The 19,252-nt window shown below is 44.6% G+C and overlaps 1 protein-coding gene across 1 annotated transcript in view; it reads right to left on the bottom strand.

Moving 5' to 3' along the window:
- Window positions 1-345, bottom strand: part of Stk38l (serine/threonine kinase 38 like) — a 71,074-nt gene extending 70,729 nt beyond the window's left edge. The window contains exon 1 of the mRNA XM_052719771.1: window positions 245-345. The gene's annotated coding sequence lies outside the window, so the exon portion shown is untranslated. The remainder of the gene's footprint in view (window positions 1-244) is intronic.
- Window positions 346-19,252: the final 18,907 nt, after the last annotated feature.

Raw genomic sequence — 19,252 nt, 5'->3', positions numbered from 1 at the left:
CTCCGCTCCGGCGCGCAGATGCCGCACCCGCCTCAGCCGAGGCCCCGGTGACTGACAGGCGCTGGGGGCGCGGCCCCGCCTGCAGCCCGGGGACGCCGCGCACCGCCGCGGTTCTCCGCTCCGCCGGGGACACCAGGGCCGGGCGCCGCGAGCCGTGCCTCCCCGAGCCCGCCGTGCCTCCCCGCCGCGAGCGCAGCCGCGGCCCCGCGGCCCTGCCCCGCACCCGCCCCGCGCCCGCTCTCACCTGCCCGGGTCGCCAGCGGCCGCTCAGCCTCCTCAGCCACCGCAGCCCGCGGCGCGCGTCCACCGCGCCAAGCCCCGCCCCGCCCCGCCCCGTGAGGCGGGGCCAAGGCGACCGCTCCGGAATCTCGCGAGGCTTGACTCCAGGGTTTTAAAGGGTCGGCCCTGACGTCATACGCACCCGGGCGGAAGTAGTCTTCTGGCGTCAACGCCAATCCCGCCCCTCCCACCTTCTCTGGCGGAAGTCCTGTCTGGTCCAGGTGCCTTAGTTCAGGCCTGTCACTACTAGGCTGTCTGGCATCCTTGCTTCTTGGCAAGGTTAGAACTGGTTAGAACTGGATCTGCCTTACCCTGAGAGGGGCCTGGTGTGATGCAGAGGTACTCACCCGCCCTCGGCACTCCTCAGGGTAATGCGAAGGTGGCTAACGTTAAGAGAGTGAGGTCACACGTTTTGCAGTTCTGTGACTTCCATGTCTCCAGGACTGGACCCGAAGGCCTAGAAGGAGTTAGGATTTAGGAAAACACAAGAGACCTGCCAGCATACGTGAAAAATTTGCTGACTTACCTCTAAGATGCTGGGACAGCTGGCAACATAACATACAACGTTAGGTCTGAAAATTGCCGTCATTGTCTTCCCTTCCCTCCTCATCAAAGACAGACAGGCTTCAGGACCCAGGGAGTGCCTGAAAGTGAGCACAGAGCCAAACACTATACACTGTGTGTCCTACACACACCCGTGGTTAATGTATACATCCTGCATAGTAAGAGGGTAACAATAAACACTGATTTCAGCAACCTCATCTGGTCCGCCCCACATTTAAACCAACAACGTTGGAAAGACATACTCTAAAGCCAGGTACAGTGGCTCATGCGTGTAATTCCACAACTCCGGAGGCTGGGGCAGGAGCTGCAGCAAGTTTGAGACCAGCCTGGGCTACAGAATGAGACCGAGTCTTAACAGCAACAAAAGCAGGCTGCAGCTTGTCTTTGGCATGTCCAGACTGCCTGCTGCTCTCGCACTTGGGTCTATGATGAAATAAGGGTAACTAGAACACAAGCACCCTGCTCTGATAGCTGGCCAGGAGCTTAGCAGACACTGCAGTGACACTCCAGCCGGAACTACTCCCTCCTGGGTGTAACACAGTGCGGGTGCTGAAAAACTTAATCAGACTACTCAGAATGGCACTCAGTTTAAAACTTATGAATCATTTATTTCTGGAATTTTCCACTTCGTATTTTTAGAATATGGTTGACTGTGGGTAGCTGGGACCGGGGGAAAGTGAGTCTGTAGATAACCAGAGAAGAGGCTGTTGTATTTGGAAAAACCACTTTCCTACAGGATGACACGGGAGTGTTTTGGGAAAGTATGTTTTTTAGGATAAAACTGCCCCTTTGAATAGGACAAATAGAATCATTCACAATCACTGTTGACAAACGTGTCCTCTAATGTAAACACTGGGGTTTTATGAAATACGCTTAGTTCTTACACTATTAAAACAGCATATGGCCGGGCGGTGGTGGCGCACACCTTTAGTCCCAGCACTCGGGAGGCAGAGGCAGGTGGATCTCTGTGAGTTCCTGGCCAGCCTGGTCTACAGAGTGAGATCCAGGACAGCCAGGGCAGTGTTGTGTGATATTTTGTTTGTGTTCTGACAAATAAAGCTTGCTTAGATATCAGAGGGTGGAGCTAGCCACTAGTTAACCATAGAGGTCTGGAGGTCTGTACAGACAGGAGACAGGAAGTGATAAAGCTAGGCAGAGACAGGATCTCTGCCATTTTGGTCTGAGGATTCAGAGAGATAAGAAGTCTCTGGTGGCTGCAGTTCTGCTTCTCTGATCTTCCAGCTTTTTCACTCTGATATTTGACTCCTGGTTTTTATTGATAAGACTAATTAGGAACATGCTTCACAGAGAAATTGTCTTGAAAAAACAAAACAGTACATGCAGCAGAAAATTTTTCACACAAGAGCTAGAGAGATGGCTCAGAAATTAAGAACTTTTGCTGCTCTTGCAGAAGAGCAGAGTTAGGTTCCCAGCATCCGCAGCAGTATAATCACACTGTAATTCCAGCTCAGGGACTCTGAAGCCCTTTTCAGCCACTGTGGGCACCTACACACATGCGCATGTGCACACACAGAGAGAGACACGTGTATACATAAGCAAATAAAAATACCTAAACTTTAAAATATATAGCAATTGAGGACTGAAGAGATGGTTCCGTCTGTAAAGGGTATAGCCTAGCATGAGTAAGGCCTTGAGTTCAGTCCTCTGTATCAGGAACAAAACAAAACAGATTTCCCTGTAGGTTAGTGGTTAAGGGTGATCAGAGGGAAGTTCATTCCCAGTACTCTGTGTGTCTCACAACCACCTGTAACTCAGGCTCCCGGGTATCTGATGCTCCCTTCCTGTTCCCACAGGCAACTGCATTCACATGAACATAGCCACACACCACACATATAATAAATCTGTTTTTATAATAAGGTGGAGCGTTATTGAGGAAGTTGCCTCTGCACACGAATGTATACCTGCATCTACATGTGCACACATAGAAAAACCACACAGATAGATAGATACACACAAACACTAATATTTCTAAGTTTGCCAAGAGCTGGTGACATATGCAAAGCCTTAAGGAAAGAATAATAGCATTATTTCATTCTCTCTCTCTCTCTCTCTCTCTCTCTCTCTCTCTCTCTCTCATGTTCTGTGCTTTTCCATACACAGCTTAAGAAAAGAAACAGTTTGGTGTTCAGTGTATTTGTGAGGAACTTGGCTCCACTTGCATAGTCATATAGTTGCAAATGACAGCTGTCATATGCAAACAGTGGGTTTAACTGTGATCAAACAAGCGTGGCAGAGGCCTGTGCACTCCACTACTTATAGTATATACATATGCATACCAACTCAACTGTGTAGGATCAAGAATATTTTATGGTTTGTTTGATAGCAAATGTGAGTTTCCAAATATGTATGCTTTTTCTCAACACTGCTATAATGTGAACTAATCTAGAATGTTTGACTTGAGCATAAGTTTGGCCTCTAGATAGCTTGAGATCATTCTAAACAACTTCCCTTAGGAAGTCATTGATGTTATCCAAACTGAAACATTTTAGAGCTATGCACCTTTTGAAAGTTTGGTGAATTCTATGGATTACCTTTCAAAGTAATATTCTGAATAATATTACTTTAGATAATATACTATACTATACTATACTATAATATAATAATATTCAAAGTAATATTCAGAAAAGTATCTAAGCCAGGGAGTGGTGGTGCATGCCTTTAATCTCAGCACTTGGGAGGCAGTGGCAGGTGGATCTCTGTGAGTTCAAAGCCAGCCTGGTCTACAGAGCGAGTTCCAGGACAGCCAGGAACCTGTCTTGAAAAGCAAGCAAACAAACAAACAAACAAAAAACAAAAACAAGCCGGGCGGTGGTGGCGCACGCCTTTAATCCCAGCACTTGGGAGGCAGAGCCAGGCGGATCTTTGTGAGTTCGAGGCCAGCCTGGGCTACCAAGTGAGTTCCAGGAAAGGCGCAAAGCTACACAGAGAAACCCTGTCTCGAAAAAACCAAAAAAAAACAAAAACAAAAAAAAAAAAACAAAAAACAAAAAAAGGAAAGTATGTACAAGGGAAATTAATATACCATTGTACACTTATCAAAATGCTAAAAAAGCATTTTGTGATATTGCTATATGGTAGGCAGCGCTTAAGACGATACCCAATTATCCTTATGACTTTTGTTGCCTTGTATGATTTTCCCTCGAGTGTGGGCTGGACCCTGTCATATGGTTGTAGAACAGACAGTGTAGTGAAAGTGCTGGCGTGTTATCTCCAAGACTGTGTAGCACAGGACTCTGGCCTTCATTCCGCTCATCCTCTCTGTCACTCACTTCGGTAGACACTCGATGCTCTACTGTGACCTACATTACAGTGAGGGTCACAGACCCAAGAACTGAGAGAGATGACCCAGTCAGTGGCCACACCTTTAGTCCCAGCACTTGGGAGGCTGAGGCAGACAGATCTCTGTGAGTTGGAGGTCATCCTCGTCTACATAGTTCCAGGTAAGTTAGGGATACACAGAGACCCTGTCTCAAAACAAAACAAAAAAGCCACCGAAAAGTTGAAACTCTCAACCTAGTAATTCCTGAGGAATGGAATCCTGCCTACAATCTTACAAGTAAGTTTAGAGGCAGAATTTTGTATTGCAGCTCCTTTCAACACCTGGTGTCTATTATTGCAGCATCAGACCCAGTTGAGCCGTAACAGGTCCTAGCCTATACAACTGAAAGTAATAAATCCTTTTGTTTTTGTTTTTTCAAGACAGGGTTTCTCTGTGAAGCCTGGGCAGTGCTGGAACTCACTCTGCCGACCAGGCCTTAAATGCAGAGATCCGCCTGCCTCTGCCTCCCAAGTGCTGGGATTAAAATTGTGAGCTACTCCACAAGACAATAAATTGTTTTAAATTAAAAAGTTTGGGGGTAATTTGTCACACAGCTATAGATAAAACTAAACAGTTTTCTACAGTGTTCTTTATTAATGTGTTAAACAACATCAAGACTGACAGGAATTTTGTAGTAGTGATACATATCAGCAATATTTTGAGACACTTGAAGTGACTTTAATGTGGTAGACAATGTGCAGTAGCATTTCTACTGGGAATAAAGTCACAGATATCATTAATAGTACTGTGATTTCCTGTCTCCCGTTAGGATGAAAAAAAAAGATCATTTTCAGTTAGTATTTAGTGAAAGAAATATAAGTGTGCACATGTTGATTAGAACTATACACATATTTTATTCCATAAAAATTTATTCTCAAGAAAATTCTTGGAGCTGAAGGGACTGTTCAGAGCAATTAGGAGCATGTATGGCTCTTGCAGAAGACCTACACTCAGGCACCAGCATCCCATATTGGGAGGCTTACAACTATCTAACACCAGCTCCACGTGATCCAGCGCCCTCTCCTGGCTTCCATAGGCACCTGCACTCACATGTTCATATACCCCCCACACACATAATTAAAAATAAATCTTTTTTAAAATCCTTCTTTTAAATAACAGTTAATTTGTGGGACTCCTAAAATTCTTTCTTTCTTTCTTTCTTTCTTTCTTTCTTTCTTTCTTTCTTTCTTTCTTTCTATCTTTCTATCTATCTATCTACCTCAGTTAATAACGCCAGGTGAGAGATACATACTGTAGCCATTGCTAACCTTATTTTCTGGTGGTTTAATATAGATTTTATGTTCTTCTACCTTTTTCCTCTTCTCCAAATTTATGCTAAATTAATATGAAATATGTAAAGTAGTTGATTTTTATAAGTGACTATGACTTAGCCTCAGACTATTTGAATTGTTAAAATTAGCTCTTTAGAGATATGTCAGCTCTTTTAAAAATCCATACACTAAGAAAGGTAATGAGGGAGTTTCCTTTAGTGGTGGGTGTGGTTTCTTTCCTTTTCTTATAGCCACCCTGCTTAGTGGCTCTAAGCACGACTTCGACCCCTTCAAGCATAGGTTAACCGCTTGGCTAGTTGATTAGCTGATGAAACTAGAAAAAAGACAGATGGAGAATGTCTCAAGGGGCTGGCAAGATGTCTCAGCAAGTGAAGGTTCCTGCTACCGAGCCTGGTAACATAAGTCTGATCCCACATGAGGAAGGGGAATGTCTCTGACTTACACCCCAGGAATAGCTCAGATGCCACCTGAGCCTCAAGAAAAAGTCTAATGTGGGGGCATCTATCGGAAGCGTTTGCCAGCACCTTTGCTTAGAGGGCAGGACAGACTGTAGGCCCGTGTGTGAGCACCAATCCCAAGCTGGTGGTGCTGTTTGGGACATGGGGCCTAGCTGGGGACATGAGTCTTTGAAGTTTACACTCCCCTCTGCTTATTACCCAAGCTGTCTGCTTCATGTCCACCAAGTTGGGGGGTCTCAACTTCTTCTACCACCATGCATTCTATCAAGCCTTTCCCACCTTGTAGGACTACACTTTCTCAAACCATGAGCCATGAACCTCTGACAGATATTCTACCACAGCATTAAAGCCATGAACACAGGCGTGGTTCTTCTACTCTCTACCACAAGGTACTCATCCATATGGGGATAGTGTAGAAGATCCTCATTATGGGAGGATAATTGTTGTAGGGGGGAATCAATGAAGTATTAGAAGTGTTCAGTTGGAACCTCCAGCTTGCTCCTGCATGATCCAGAAAGCCCCATTCCTATCTTTCTCTCCAAACTCCATCACTCAGACTCTCCAACAAAGAAAAGGCATCAAAAATCCCAATTCTACATTCTTGGCGACCATTGCAACTTGCTCCCATGTTGTTGCTGGCAGCCCAAATCCCCACCTAAAGCATACAGCTTTTGATCATACTTGGGCACAAACCCAGCTTGTGGACAGACACATCATCTTGCCTACAGCCTATAAAGTCTTCCTGCTTTAGTTCAGGGGTGTGGCTTCTCTGGCCTCAACCTCTGGGACTAGAAAACTTACCCAGGAGTTGCTTTGCTCAAATAAACCTGTTTACTTTTTTCAATTTGGCTTGATCTGGCTTACTGTGTCAGTGGAGAACCCTATTAAGAAGGACTAGTGTTTGCCTGTAAATACTGAAGAAAATGGGAGGTGGGTTGTTTTTGCTTTTTGGCAGGGAGATTCTGATGCAGTCTAGGAGTCTTGAAATGGATTCATTTTCTCTGCCAGTTAAAAAGTTAAAGGGTAGGAAAAATCTGAAGCATAGCAGGTAGCAACAGAGAAATCTTAGGACAGAATGGACAGTTGAAGAAAGGTGTTTATTGAGGGTGAGGAAACACACACACATGCAGCACGCACAGAGAGAAAACGATCCTCTGCAAAGGCTTTCTGAGAGGGACTCAGAAAGCTGAAAAGTCTCTTTGCGGGGGGGGGGGGGGGGGGGGGGGGGGGGGGCGGTGAGTGGTGGTTTTAAAGCCTCTGAAGCATTTTCCTTCCCTACTTCAGAGTTTGTGACTTTGAAGACAGATGGTTGATCTGTCCATAACTGTTGTGTGACATCCTGACCTGGCCCTGAACTTGCTGAGTGAGTAAATCAGCAGGTAGCAAGTCAGGAGGGTGAGGAAGAAGCTTGCCACCTCAGAAATTTGCTATCTCTCCTATGTAACCTTGGCCCCTCTCCTTACTGTCTGCCAGAAAGTCTGTTTCACTTCTAGTCTTTCAATTACACCTTGAAGAATGAAACTTCAGATAAAATTATGATTAGAGTTTAAGTTGGGAGTGGTGGTACACACCTTTAATCCCAGCACTTGAGAGGCAGGCAGATCTCTGTGGTAGAGCATGAGACTCTTAATCTCAGGGTCGTGGGTTTATGCCCCACATTGGGCACCAAATAATACAGGAAAAGGAACTCCATGGATTACCAATAATGAATCTATTTATTAAGGGATTATATGGGGTATCAACTCACTGATACAGGATATGGAAATTTCAGTAGCAGAGTCCCTGGAAGGCTGAGAACTGGTCCCACATTGTTTCATGCCACCTGGCTCAGTCTTCACCATCCAAGAGTGTGAGAGTGAAGGGGCCCACATACATGCTCCTCAGGTCTTAAGCTAGCCACTTAAGGTACCCCAAGGTCATAGTTAGAACAAATAACTACTACATATATAGACAGTTCTAGGACAGACACATACACATGTATGTGTACATATACAGACATATATTTTATATATATATACATATATATATATATAGAGAGAGAGAGAGACAGACAGACACACACACACAATTAAAAATTAAATTTAAAAAAGAGGGGAAAAAAGACTAAGCCATTGTCAAAAGCTAGAGATAGACCCTAAAGTGGAAGAGAAAAGAAGCCTCCATAGAGATTCATCTTAACTGATCAATTGCTGGTTATCTTCACATTTGGATGGTTTTTGCTTCTTTGCACAATCTTCTAACTATTTGGGACTAAGCAATAAAGACCTAAGAGAGCACCATAAGGTATGAATGACCTCACTTCACAGGCATGAGTCTAAGTCCCTCTTTCAGTTCTGGGGCTAAAGTTGGGACAAGGCTGTAAAGGGAAGTTACGAAACCTGTGGTTTCTTTAATTATAAAGTCTTCTAGAAGGGTCTGGGGCAGGCAAGATCATTTCTTGGATGGGCAGTTACAACATCAATGATTGCTTTTCGATGAGTGTTTCCCTAAAACCAGAGTGGAGAGTAAACAGTAGTCCAGGACCTTCCTCACACTCTGCCACACTCTCCAGCCGCCCAGGAGTGTGATTGATGCCTCCTTCTGCATTTTCTGCTGATTTGGCTTCCTGGAAGAAGTAGCCCAAACATGGCTTTCGAGTTGAAAGTGACTCCTCTTCCTCCTCCTCTTCTTCCTCCTCCTCTGTGGTTAGACCACACAGGACCTCCAGAGAAGGTCAAAGTTCAGCTTCATGTAATAGCAATGGGCAGCCATGGAAGGTTTTAGAAAGGTGGCTAAACAAACATTTCGATGCCAGTGTGAACTCCTCTTCACTCCAATGCCAGTGTGAACTCCTCTTCACTCCAATGCCAGTGTGAACTCCTTTTCACTCCAATGCCAGGGTGAACTACTCCTCACTCTGATGCTAGTGTGAACTACTGCACACTCTGATGACAGTGTGAACTCCTCTTCACTCCAATGCCAGTGTAAACTCCTCTTCACTCCAATGCCAGTGTGAACTCCTCTTCACTCCAATGCCAGTGTGAACTCCTCTTCACTCCAATGCCAGTGTAAACTCCTCTTCACTCCAATGCCAGTGTGAACTCCTCTTCACTCCAATGCCAGTGTGAACTCCTCTTCACTCCAATGCCAGTGTGAACTCCTCTTCACTCCAATGCCAGGGTGAACTCCTCTTCACTCCAATGCCAGGGTGAACTCCTCTTCACTCCAATGCCAGGGTGAACTCCTCTTCACTCCAATGCCAGGGTGAACTACTCCTCACTCTGATGCTAGTGTGAACTACTGCACACTCTGATGACAGTGTGAACTACTGCACACTCTGATGACAGTGTGAACTACTGCACACTCTGATGACAGTGTGAACTCCTCTACACTCCAATGTCTCTGTGAACCAGTCTACACTCCAATGCCAGTGTGAACTACTCCACACTCGGATGCCAGTGTGAACTCCTCTACACTCCGATGCTGATGTGAACTATTCTGAGGGGAGCCATGTGGACATTAACAGACCATAGAAGTCTGAGCCTTAAGCATTATTCTGTATGCCATAATGTGTTTGGGACAAAAGTACCTTGATGAGCAGAAATGTGTATCTGGTCTACTGGGAGTACGTCTCATCAGGGCTGAGTTCTACAAAGGTTGTGGAAAAATAAATTATAAAACCACAGAAATCCTCTTCCTTATCAAGTGCATTTCCAAAAGGACTTCCCACCTACATTTCCCTATGAGGCAAGTGTGGGCCAATTAGGGGACATGGTTCAGACAACTGGCCTTGCCATGCACAAGACCTTGGGTTCAACCATACCCCAATATGTGCACACACACACACACACACACACACACACACACACACACACACACGCACAGCAGTATTTAAGTATAGAAACATAATAAAGTATTTCATTTAAATGGTACTATTTGAGTTTATCTCAAATATCACCAGTTTTGCCCTGGGAAGACCCTTAGTATCTGTCAATGAAGAATATGATTTAATTTTTAAGATTCTTTTAAATTAATGTGTATGTGTATGAACCTGAATGAGTTTATGTGCATTATGTATGTATAGTATCCATGAAAGCAAGAAGAGGGTGTCAGATGCCCTGGAACTAGAGTTAAAGGCAATCATGAGCCACCTTGTAGGTGCTGGGAAATGAATTTAGGTCTTCTGGAAGAGCAGCCTGCTGTGGAATATGATTTTCACTAGACAAAGATGTGTTCCATTTGTTTACGCTCTAGAATACTACTTTCACTGTGTAAAGGTGTGTTACTTTTGTTTATGCTGTTTGTTTAATTATGTGAAGATGTGTTATATTTGTTTCACCTTGCCTGCCTAAGGCATCTGAATGGTCTAATAAAGAGCCAAACAGCCAATAACTAGGCAGAGAAAGGATAGGCAGGGCTGGGGGGCAGAGAGAATAAATAGGAGAAATTTAGAGAAAGAAGAATGAGAGAAGGAGGGGGAGAGAATGAGGAACATGCCTGGGGCCAGAAGCCAGGGAGACGCCAGACAGACAGACAGAGAGAAGCAGTGAAAGTAAGACATACAGTAGGGAAGAAAAGTAAATATCCCTGAGGCAAAAGGTAGATGAAGAGAAAAAGGTTAATTTAAGTTAAAAGAGCTATCCAGAAATGAGCCTAAGCTAGGTCTTGTATTCATAACTAATGAGAAGTCTTGGTGTCACAATTTGGGAGCTGGTTGGTGGCCCAAAAGACAAAATGCCTGGTACAGCAGCCCAACTCTCTTAGCCACTGAGCAATCTTTAGCCTCTGAAAAGAAAAATTTGTTGGAACAATAAGGTGACTTAGCAGGAAAGGCTCTTGCCCTGCAAATTGATGATCTGACTTTGACCCCCAGAACCCACTAATGGTTGAAGGAGAGAACCAATTTCACAAGATTTTCTTCTGATTTGTGTATGCATGCCATGGCACATACAAGCCCATACACAGCAACAGTAATAAGTAAGATAAAAATGAACAATTTGTTACAAACTGCTTCCATATTCCATAAGCACTGTTGGTAAACCTTATTGTTACCTACATAATGATAAGGAGAGCTCCCTGTGCTCAATCAGAAGAGTATTTTGAATCTTGTTGCAGCTGACCGAAGAAGAATGCTATTAAGAACCTTTACAAACAGTACTTTCATCCAAAGATCCCAAAGCAACTGTGTTTACACATGTGTGTGACAGAGGACAACCCTCATTGTCATTCCTCAGACACAAAGCACCTTAAAAAAATATGTGTATGGGTGTTTCACATGCATGTATGTCTGTGCACCACATGCATGCCTGGTTCCTATGGGGACCAAAGAGATCGAGTTCCTTGGAACTGTAACTCCACACAGCTGTGTGCTGGCAACTGGGAGCTGGGACTCTAACCTGGGCTCTCTAGAAGAACCAACTCTCTAGCTTTTGTTTTGTTTTGTTTTTAAGACAGATTCTCAATATGTTGCCCCATGTGTTCTGGGACTATATGTAGAGGAGGATGGCCTGAAACTCACAAATATCTGCTTGTCTCTTCCTCCCCAGTGTTGGGATCAAAGGCATCTACATCCCTAGAGCTTGCTGGCTAGCCAACCCAACCATCGGTGAGCTTTGGGTTTAAGAGATCCTGTCTCAAAATAAGTGGAGAACAATAGAAGAAGGCTTTTTTCTTTTGGGCCACTAAGCAGCTCCCAAATCATGACATGGAGACTTGTTATAGTTATGAATGCTCAGACTAGCTTAAGCTCATTTCTGGATAGCTCTTTTAACTTAAATTAATCTGTTTCTCTTTATCTACCTTTTGCCTTGGGACTTTTTACTTTTCTTTCCATTTGTATATCTTACTTTCACTGCTTCTCGTGTCTGTCTGCCTGGCTTCTTGTCCAGGCATGTCCCTCATTCTCTCCTCCTTCTCTCATTCTTTTTGAACCCAGATTTTTCCTCCTATTATTCTCTCTGTGCACCAGCCCCGCCTACCCCTCTACTGGCAAGCTATTGGCCGTTCAGCTCTTTATTAGACCAATCAGGTTCCTTAGGCAGGCAAGGCGAAACAAATGCAACATATCTTTACGTAATTAAACAAATGCATTACAAACAAAAGTAACACACCTTTACACAGTTAAAGTAACATGCCGGAGCATAAACAAATGTAACACATCTTTGCCCAGTTAAAATAATATCCCTCAACAAGAAGACATTTGGCATTGACCTCTGGCCTCCATACAACAGTATGTGCACGCACACACACCTATACTATGCACACATACACCAAAATAAATAAACCCATGTCAGTAGCCTCACTGGACATAAAGCTCTGACTTCAATCCCTAGCACCAAAAAAACAAAACTTTTTTTTTGTTTTTGTGTTCTTTTTTATTTTATTTAAATTTATTTAGAACAGAAGCCCACATCAACAGATCAACACCATGCTCAGAGTCACCATGAGCAGTAATATAATCTGGAGACACAAATAGGCATGTAAAAACTTCTGGATACAAAGTGTACACTACACACACACAAAGTGTACACACACATACACACACATATAGATACACACCCACACATGCACACATACAGTTGTGTACAAACAAACATGCTGCATGAGCATGTGTGTCACCATCAAAGGCGCTCCAGAGTCCTATCAGTGTCAACATTCAGAGGGAAAGTGGGTTTCAGCTTAGAATTCTATGTCCAGGTTTGCTATCAATTAGGAAAAGCCTGATTTTCAGATATGCACGCATTGTGTAAATGTCTCCTGGGGAGGCAAACAGACAGGACACCAACAACAGACCAAAGACAGATTCTGTTCATCTAGCACAGCTACCACGCTGAGTTATCTACCTCTACTCTGTACCCACCGACCATGAACCGCCTGCGGATTTAAGGGTTCTATTGCCTCTGAGAGCTCACCTAGTGTGACTCTCTTCCTTAACAGCATGGTTTCTTTCCCAAATTTTCTATTTCTGTTCTAGTTTTATAAACATTTCTGTTCCACACTTTTTCTCGTCATCTTTCCCAGCATGATTTCAATTCTCATTTGTTCCAAACCTGTTCGAATTAATCAAATCTTTTCCAGATTTGATTGTGGTCTGCAGATGAAAGTTGGGGAGCTGAGATGGGTGGGGCTAGCTTGCCAGGGGAGGAGAAAGCTTCCAAGGAGGTGAGAGGGCAGTTCAAATAGGGAACTCAAACAGGCACAATCCCAATCTGGCCGAGAACCTAGCCGTTAAGGTTCCCACCACCGTAGGATTTCTGTCGTTTGCTCACACATTTAAACAGGATAGATAAGAGACTGTTTCACGGTTGGCACAGGCCTGGACTATTTATTACAAGATTAAAATAACCCATGCTCTTTCTGGAGCTGCCATGGAGTCACACCCCAGGGACCATGTATTTTTGTTCAAGACCTTCTGGCCACACAGCGACCTCGAATCCCAAAGGATGTTTCTGAACTAAGATAGATTCAGGGATTGGGAGGGGCTGCTTGCATAGGCAGGAAATGGCTCATGGAGGGGGCAGGGTCGACGGCTTTTGGGGGGAGTGGTTGCCCTGGGAGACCTCCCATCACCCCATGGGCCCGTGGCTGCCTGGCTTCTTCCCCTGGTCTCATAGGGCAGCCTTGGAGCGGAAAGAATGTGTGTTCCAGTTGGGACTCGCCCCACTGCAAGAGGGTTTCTGATCCATGGACAGTCTGTCTTGGGTGGGGTGAATGGGAAGTGTGGTCTTTAAGAGGAAGCCTCTTGGGGCATTCAGGTTGCACTTATAGAGAAAGGAACCTGCCTTCACCAGCTACCATGTCTGTTTGTATTTAAGTCGGGGCCAGCATGAGAAAGCTGCAGAAACCAGTCGACAGTTGGTAAAGCCCTTTTTACCAACTGTAAAGGAGAGGGTGTGACTCAGTGGTAAGTGTCTTCCTGCCACTGCCAGGCTCTGGATGCATCAGCCCTGCACCCCTCCCAGATAAAAGCCCTCTGTGGTGGCTACCATTGGGGTGTCAACATCGGGGTCTAGAATCACGTGGGATTATCTTGGTTAGGTTAAATAAGGGCAAATTCAACTTAAGTATAGACAGCAATACTCTTGTGAGCTGGGATCCTGGACTGAAGAGAAAGAAAGGAGGTGAGGCGAACACAGAATTTATCCCTTTCTCCTTCCTGTGGAAGCAATGTGACCAACTGCTCCTAATGTACCATGACTTCCCAGCCATGATGGGCTGTACCCCAAAACCGTGTGCCAAAGTAAACCTTCCCTTTGTTGCTTTCGTTGGGGTATTTTATCATAGCAACAGGAAAAATATGAATATACCCTCTGAAGTGGACCCTAACTGGAGAGGGAAGAGGAGGTCTGGGGGTCTCCTCTGTACCTCCAGTCATACCCAAAGGCCAGGCTTGAGTTTTTGGGACTGGAAGAAGGCAGAGGAAACTCAGAGGCTGGGAGTGGTGGTAATTTCTACTTAGCCTGGATGTCTGTCTGTCTGTGGGCCCAAGAGTTCTCGAGCCAGAGCCCCCGAGGGCTGGGGACAACGAGAGAGGGGAAGGGACAGGAAGGATGACAACAGAGAGACAGGAAGCACACATGGGTGGCCCATTTTACAAATGCCAGTTATACTCTGATGACCCCACCCTGGCAGCGGCTGCCACGGGCTAGGCTGTAAGTGTGTCTTCCCCAAACATGGAAGTACTAAGATGAGATCAGAAGTTAAATATAGAGAGAAACAAGCAACTGAATGCTTACAGGAGCGTGAAGAGGGTGGGGTGGGAAAGGACAATGTCAGGGGAGAAAGCTGACTTTACTTAATAGGGCAACACAGCCGAAGTCTAGCTCTGCCGTTCAGTACTTAGCCCCAGCTCGCTGACTCTGAGATCTGTTTTTAAGTTAATACTTTTGTTGTTGTTGTTTTGTTTTTTTGAGACAGAGTTTCTCTGTGTAGCTCTGACTGTCCTGGAACTCACTCTGTAGACCAGGCTGGACTCAAACTCAGAGATCTACCTGCCTCTGCCTCCCGGGTGCCAGGATTAAAGGCGTGCAAGTTTTTTTTTTTTAATAGACTTGATTTTTTTAGAGCAGGTTTAGGTTCTCAGCAAAGCTGAGTGTAAAGTACAGAGGAGTCCCACCTACCCTTGGACCCCCACCCCATTATCCACATCTAGTCCTGCAGTAACACGTGTTACAAATGACAATCTGGACTACTCCAGCTGAGGAGTCAAAGCCCAGCCTCCACTGGGGTTCAGTGTTGGTGGGGTGCTCCAGTGGGTTTGGAAAGGGTCTAATGACTTGTGTCTGCACCACTGTAGCAGCATACAAAGCAGTTCCACCCCCAAAAAGTCCTCTGTGCATTGCCTGGTTGTCCCTTCCCAGGCACTCACTGACCTCTTTGCTGTTACCATCACTTTTCCTTCCCTGCTTTCTCCTGTAGTCAGAATCATACAGGTGTGGCCTTTCCTAGTGGCTGCTTTCACTTTGTGTGTTAGTGTTATATAGCAGTTTCTCTAAAACTCATTAATACTTAGGAAATTAAAAGGCAGGCTCACTCTTTAAGACTTGAGAAGTAGCCTAGACCAGATTAATATTGCTGTGATGAAACACCATATCCAAAAGCAACTTATGGAGGAAAGGGTTTGGTTTACCACTCTACATCACTGTTCATCACAGAAGGAAGTCAGGAAACAAACTCAAACAGGACAGGAACCTGGAGGCCAGAGCTGATGCAGAGGCCATGGAAGGGTGCTGCATATTCAGCCTGCTTTCTTATAGAACCAGGACCACCAGTCCAGGGGCAGTACCACCCGCAATGGGCTGAGCCCTCCTCCATCAATCACTAATTTAAAAAAATGCACTACAGGTTTATCTGTAGCTAGATCTTTTGGAGGCATTTTCTCAACTGAGGCTCCTTCCTCTCCAATTACTCTAGCTTGTATCAAGTTGACATAAAACTACCCAGCATAGGAAGTTAACAACTCAAGAGTCTTAGGAAGTTCCTGAAACTGAACAGATGTACAAGGACCATCTCCATTTCCAAGATTATGTAAGCAAAAGGACTGCTGAGGAAACAGAGACCCACCAAGGTGCCTGAGAGAGGTGCAGACAAACGAAGCTTCCTAGAAGACAATCTCCAACTTGTAGAGCTACCTTCAAGTCATACAGTGAGCTCCAGGATTCTGGTTTTTGTGAGCCACCTCCCATGCTGGAGAGGACTTTGGTGATGCAGCTTTCCTTGAGTCACTTCTGAAAGTAAGTAAACCCGGTAAATGCATTCATTCACCTGTTAGACTTTAGTGATAGGCTTACTTTGGCCTCTCATCAATTCCCCATCTGGAGACAGGAGACATTATATATGTTCTTGCCTCCCCAGGGACAGTGTCACTGAATGTACAAATAAAATCTATGCAAAGAGAAGCCTAAAGGATGAGAGCCAGATAATGCTTTTGAAAAGTAGAATAATGGTAATTGAAGATAGACTATGGAATGTATTGTAAGACATTTATTACTTGAAAAAACCATTTATATAGAAGATATTTAGCTAAAATATCATTAGCATATCTAAAAATATCAGCTTGTGGCTGATGTGAGTGAGATGTCTTAGCAGGTGAGAGGTGAGAGGTGAGAGTCAGGAGGTGGAGGCAGGAAGGTCAGAGGTTCAAGGTCATCCTCTGCTACCATGGTTCTCAACCTTTGGGAGCTAACTGACCCTTTCACGGGGTTGTATATCAGATATCCTGCATATTTGCATTACAATTTATAACAATAGCAAAATTACAATTATGAAGCAGCAATGAGAATAATTTTATGGTTGAGGGTCACCACACATGAGGAGCTGTATTAAAGCGTCAAAGCATCAGGAAGGTTGGGAACCACTGCTCTACTATATGGCAAGTTTGAGACCAGCCTGGGCTACATGAGACCTCAAATGTCAGAATGTTAGAAGGAAAGAGCTGTTTTTATCTCAGTGTCATTATCGGATTAAGACTGTATAGTCCTGGCTGGTTGGAATTGGCTATATAGACCAGACAGGCCTTGAACTCAAAGAAATCCCCCTGCCTCTGCCTCCTGGGTACTGTAGTTAAAGTTGTACACCACCATGCCCCACCGATTCAGGGTATCTTGGGCATAATAACAGTGTGTGGAACATGGCCCCATTAATTATTTGTGTATATACACATAACCTTTTTGTGCATGTTTTATTCATTATCTGCATTTTATGTACATAAAACGCAATGTGTGACTATTATAAAATATTAAGAACCAGACATGATGTCTCAAAACTGCAATCACTGTGTTCAAGACGCTGAGGCACGGGGATTGGTGTGAGTCCAAGAGGCCAGTCTGGCTACAAAATATTTAAAGGGATGCCCTTCTAATGCTTACTTAATTCATTCTTGTCCTTTTCTTTACTTTTTACAGAGATGGCTCAGTGATTAGAACACAGGCTGCTCTTCCAGAGGACCTAGGTTCAATTCCCAGCACCCACAGGATGGCTCATGATCAAGTTCCAGAAGATCTTTGGCCTCCAAGGACACGGTGCACAAACCACACATGCACATAACAAATGAAACTTTAAAAGTTAAAAACATCATTGGAAAAGGTTAATAAAATTCCTCATTGTCAATTCTAAATCAAGTTTCTTCTCTTTGTGAGAGTGAAGCTGAGGTGGGAAGTCTTAATTACAAGTAAAGCACAAACACTGACTTTAAATAAAAGTAATAAACATTGGTTAGACTTAAATAAACCAATTAGGATAACGTCTTATTCATTGGTTTTCTTCAATTAGCTAATACCCAAATGTATTCTCCATTAGGTGACATTTCCTATTTTTAGACTCCATTTTTATGTTCTCAACTGACTTAGAATTAACTAGTCAGCTCCATGTTCTGAGCACAGGCCAGAGATGCAGACAGCAGCCAGGCACCTCTCCCTGCGCTAACAGAGACAACCAGCCTATCAGCTGTGGTCTTCACTGCTTCTGACTAGTCTACAGAGACTGAGTGGATTTCCCTGTTAAGAGGAGGGAGCTTTTCTCTAGCACACTGGTGATACTGCACCTACAGGAGCCATCAGCATGTAAGAGCAGGAACAGTGTGATGAGCTCACCAGAGCCCTGAGTTGCTAGCTCAGTGTTTCAGACTTCCCTGGAGAATGCAGATTGAGTCTGCATCAGCTACAGAGCCTCTCCATTATTCAGCCTCAGGAGAGAGGATTAAATCATTGGTCTCTTCCCAGTTTACCATCCAGGAATCAATGAGCCAAAATCTTTATAAGACAGAGGAAACCTTAATGATGCCAGGGACTTCTAGAGAAATGCAAACTTCAGGGAAAAAAAACAAAACTTCAACTCATCATTTGTTTATTTCTACTGTTACCCCCATCCTCCAGTCCCATTTCTTTTTCAGTTGGCTGGCACTGAATCACGTCAATGCCATAGTCACCTTAAAACCATCTTCCCCGTCAGCATAAAGCCTTCTCCAAGACTAATCATGCTGCTATCCTCTAGCCATTGTCATTTCAAAAACAGAGCCCATGTGATTGCCTACAAGAGATCCTCACAAGGGCTGAGGATATGACTCAGCAGGTTGGGGTGATAGCTTCTTGGGCCTGACTCTTGAATTCGATCCCCAGAATCAGGCAAAAGCCAGATGTAGGGGCACGCATACTCTGAGCTGGGAGATGGAGACAGGAGAGTCATCCAGAAGCTCAAGAGGTAGGGGAAGCATGGGGTACTCAAGGAATAGGGGTAGCCTGGAGTACTCAGCCAGTACAGGGTAGACCCAAGAGACTGCACCTCAACAAGGTGGAAGGTGAGAACTGACTCCTAAAAGTTGTCCTCTGGGCATAAGCACACATCATAAATAATAAATAATTTGAAAAGAGATCCTGGCACTGTCCATTGACGGTCTCTCCTAGAAGGCAGACAGATGCATGAGACCCCTTTGATCCCCAACCAGTCAATAGCTGTTGGGGAGGAAGGGGTTTCCTGGATGGGATAGCTGCCTATCAGTTGCCCATGTTCCTGTAAATAACTCCAATTAAATATACTGGTTTGTTCAGCCATTGCCCTGGCTCCCTTGGAAAGGTCAGGCGACACCTCCTCTCCAGATTTCTGTCTTCTCTTGATACCAAACACCAACTCAGCCTCAGCCTCTACTTCCAAACTTGCACAGCGACTACTTATGCCCAATGTCCCCAAGCTGATCCTCTAACTAGGATTCAAAATAGTTACAGATGCTAAAATGAGACGGGCTAATTTCAATCTCCCCACATAGACAATGAACCTCCTGTAGCAAGTCTAGGCTTATCCGCACCATGCTCCTGGTGGGGTTTCCAGGCACGTTTCGTGTCTGGTTT

The sequence above is a fragment of the Peromyscus californicus genome, unplaced genomic scaffold (genome assembly GCF_007827085.1).
Source record: "Peromyscus californicus insignis strain IS unplaced genomic scaffold, ASM782708v3 Scaffold_6__1_contigs__length_162567912, whole genome shotgun sequence".
In the NCBI taxonomy this organism is placed as follows: Eukaryota; Metazoa; Chordata; class Mammalia; order Rodentia; family Cricetidae; genus Peromyscus; species Peromyscus californicus.
The sequence above is the reverse complement of the archived record's forward strand: the minus strand, read 5'-3'. Positions and strand labels throughout refer to the sequence as shown.